The sequence below is a fragment of the Sminthopsis crassicaudata genome, chromosome 5, assembly GCF_048593235.1.
Source record: "Sminthopsis crassicaudata isolate SCR6 chromosome 5, ASM4859323v1, whole genome shotgun sequence".
Lineage (NCBI taxonomy): Eukaryota > Metazoa > Chordata > Mammalia > Dasyuromorphia > Dasyuridae > Sminthopsis > Sminthopsis crassicaudata.
In genome coordinates this window covers 11,672,690-11,676,789 of record NC_133621.1, presented here as the reverse complement: position 1 = coordinate 11,676,789, position 4,100 = coordinate 11,672,690, and positions in this window count along the sequence as shown.

The following is a 4,100-nucleotide window of genomic DNA, read 5'->3' as shown; positions in this document are numbered from 1 at the left end:
CGGAAAGAAACTGAAGTGGTAAGACGGACAGGCCTGGTGCCATGTTGGATTTGAGGAGGATGGTGTGGAGAGAAGGGTGAGCCCCAAGTTGGGAGTCTGAGACACTGGGAGGAGGTGAAGGCCTCTACAATAATAAGGAAGCTGGGGAAGGGGGAGGACGGAGAACCGCTTAAGAGGAAGGATCACAGAATGTGCTTTGGATGTGATGAGTTTGCCTACTGGACATCCCATTGGAGATGTCTGAAAGATAGCTGGAGGTGGGACCTTGGGGGTCAGCAGGGAAACCGATCCCGTATTTGGTAAAAACAAAACAAAACAAAACTATCCATCCTGCCGCCCTCCCTCCATGAGGGGGAACTGGCCCCTTCCCCAGGCCGCTTAACCCACTCTGGAATTCCTCTCCGCATAGTCTTTCCCTCTAGAAATTCCTCTCCTTGCTTATAGCTCAGTCTCTGGGGCCAAACCAAGCGTGTCGAGTCCCTCTTCAACGTCCAACGCTTGGACAACTTGGGTCTTTATGCAGAAGGGCAAGTTGAATGACATTTAAAATCCTTTCCTCCAAGGCTGAGGAAATGCACAGTAAATAGTGCAGGTCTTGGAGTCAAAAAGAACAAGGTCCCAATACTGCTGCTTTTGCAGTTTGCAGCTGGAGATCTGAAGCATCGCTTAGATGGCATGTAGTAGGCACTTAATAAATGCTTATTGACTGACAGCCAGTTTCTTTATCTTTAAGGTTTACAAAGAACTTTACAAATATTATCTCATTTGATCCTCACAACAACCCTGGGAGGTAGGGCTATTGACACCTCATTTAACAGATAAGGAAACTAAGGCAACCCGCAGGGCGGTGACTTACCTACTACTGTCTTATGCTGCTTTTGAACTCGTCTTCCTGACTCCAGTCTGGCACTCCAGGCCCTACAGCCACCTATTTGTCCATCATCGTTATTTCTTCTTCCTCCTCCTCCTCTTTTTTTTTGTTCATTATTAATTGTTCATCTTTTCGTATTTGTTCATTATTATTGTCCATCTTTTCTTATTTGTTCTTTTCTTTTTATTTGTTCATCTTTTCTTATTTGTTCATTTTTTTTCTTATTCATTGTTATTTGCTCATCTTTTCCAGTGGGATTCAGTTAGTTAATGTTTGGAGAACAACTGCATATTTTGATAACTGCTGTTTGCAATTGAATAAAATTGTTGTCTGTTCATGGAATGAATTAGGTTTATTCAATGTGTAATTCTCTGTCCAAATCCAGGCCAACAGGGATGACAGGTGTCTCTTCTCCTTCCTACTTTTTAAAACTAGCTCTCTGAGTACAGGCCTCCGGGACAGAAGGGATGGCCGTCCCGAGTGACACAGAGGCTCAGTACCAGGCTGCTCTGGGAAGGCTGCTTTCCTGGCTTCGACCAGGCTCAGGGCAGTGTGGAACGGACAGAGCAATGGGCTCCACCGCCACTTAGGGCTTGGGTCACCTAGGCAAGTCCCTCGGCTTCAACCGAGGTAACACGTACGATGCCTTGAAAATTGTAAAATGCTTTGGAAAGGCTGCCCTTATCATCCTCAACAACAACATTATTAATATTGACAAATGAGTAATGGAACTAAATGGTCACTAAGACCCCCTTGCAGCTCTCCATCTATGATCTTATAGAATCCGTGGTAACAATAAGGTCGAGTCTGAAATGCATTTGGTGGCTGTTTTTAAATTTTATTTTAAGAAACTTAAAGATTTCATTCCTTTTTAAAAACTAAAATCTCAGAAGGCACCGCCTGACCGGTAATCCCCTCGACAACATTGCCGACAAGTGGCCGGCCAGCCACAGCTTCAGGGAGAAAAATCCATCCCTTGACAAAAACATCTTTCAGGAGTCTGGTTACAGATTTTTAAAATCTTCCTAAACATCTGGCCCCACCTCCCCCTGGCCACTGAGGTTCGTTTGATTCCTGTGCTTTATTTTTTTTGCCCACAGATCAGAGACTGAGTCATACTTTCTTTCCTGGTCCTTTCCCCTTGGCTATCACGTTTGGATTACTTAAAATCAAACATTAAAAAGGGCAGGATGGAACTTTTAATAACGCCAAATAAAATGGGCTCATTAAATGCTGCAGTTAAAATGAGGTCAATTCTTTTCCAAATTCAGTTAGGAACATTTACCAATTGATCAGGCAGCTTGTGTGTGTGTGTGTGGGGGGGGGATCCCCCTCGCCCTCTAATAGGTTTAGTTTTTCAAAAGCCACATTTGGACCTCCAGGAATTAACAAACAGAAACTTACAAGGCAAGTCCCAGGACCCCGCTCCAACTGTTTCAAAAGAACTGACTCTGGCAGGAACTGAAATTTTCCCTCATTAAAAGAGAGTAACAAAGTTACTCAGTGGCAGCTTCTGATTTTTTTCCCTTAAAATAAATGTAAATATTTTTAATAAAAATACATCAACATAGCCATTTCTAAAACTGACTAGCACCTTTTCCCAGTATTTTCAACTCATGAATCAGTATTTCTTGGCGCTATTGGTCCATTCATTCACTTGAATTTTTCCTCTTTTGGACTAGCATTTATTTTTCAGGAACTCAAATAGCTCCTTTATACTTATTCATATTCTCAGTTATTCTATTCTATTATCTACCTCAATTTATCTGACTCCCTCCCCTATCATTAGACATTTAGCTTGTTTACAGTCGGAGTGATTGTCCATAAAGCTGCTGTGATCATCTTTGTACCTACCTAGCTCTTTTGTAGTTTTTTTTTTTTTTAATACATGTTCAGAAAATGTGATTAAAATGGCGTTAATAACAAACAAACAAAAAGCTATTAGCTAGCATCTTGTGCTTAGCACTTCATGATTTATAAGGGACTTGACAAATCTCGATGCTCAAATAATCCTGGGAAGTAGGTGCTATGATTAGTTTCATTTCTACACGTCAGTAAACTGAGGCAGACGGGTTAGATGACTTGGTCAGATCACCATCACGCAGCTAGTAAGCTTTGGAGGATAGGCTTGAACTCGGGAGTCAATGATTCAAAGGGATGTTTTTTAGTTCACTTTGACAACATTTCATTGTGCATTGCATATTGAGCCTCAGTTTCTTTGGTTTATAAAATGTTTAGAGGGGAGAAATTTACGTGCATTAGCTCCTCACTAGAAGCCTTTCAGCGTTTCAGAAATCAAAGGGGCCGGAGAAGAGGCTGAATTTATTTAACCCGATGGGGAAACGCGGGCCCATCAGGGTCAGATTGAGTGTCACTCCCCCTCAGGCTCCTGCGGATCGCGGGTTCTCCAGTGTCCGGAGAACGGCAGCTGCTGTGACGGGGAGTGACGATTAGTATTCTGGGGATTATGAGAATGTTTTCGCCTGGGGACCCTGACAGTAAAAGGGTGGCCCCCAAAATGCAGACTTTATTCTGGCCTTTCCCTTCCATCACTGGAAGGGAAATGAAATTCGGAGCTGGCTCCTCAGCCCAGCGGCGCCAGGTTCGGTCCGAAGGTACCGAGGAGTCGGTGGCAACTTTGTAACTCGGGACGGAACAGAGATTGGAATCTCCACGTGACTGCGCCGGAGCTCTCCCGAGCGCCACGCTTTGCAACCGTGAGCTCGGAGCAAGGCCAGCCTTCCAGGAGCGGGCATTGTCCGAAGCCCAGCGCTGAGCCCCGGCCCGGCTGCCAAAGCCTCGTGCACACGGGCGTGCCCTGGGAGCCAGCGGTTAGCGCGCGCCCCTTCCTCAGCCCCTTAGTGCAGAGAGGCCCAAAGCCCGTCGGAAACGCTAGCCGGGGCGGGAAGGGGTCCGGAGTCAGCCGCGTAGAGTCCCGCGGGCTCCCTGCCTTCCCCGGGAGGGAGCGCAGCCCCAGACTGCGGCCCGAGCCGCTGCAGTCCCAGCGCAGGCAGACTAGTCAGCTGGGCAGAGCGGGACGTCCCCCTAGCTCTTCTCCCGCGCAGAAAGCTGATCGGACCGCTCCACTGCCGCCCCACACTACAGGGGGGAGGCCGCCAGCTCGGCCCGGCCGGCCGCCGTCCGCGAGCGGCCGCGACCCCTCCCTGGCGCCCCCAGCTAAGCCGAGTGGGAAAGCCCACGGCTGTGAGGCCGGGCGCCACGCGCGAGG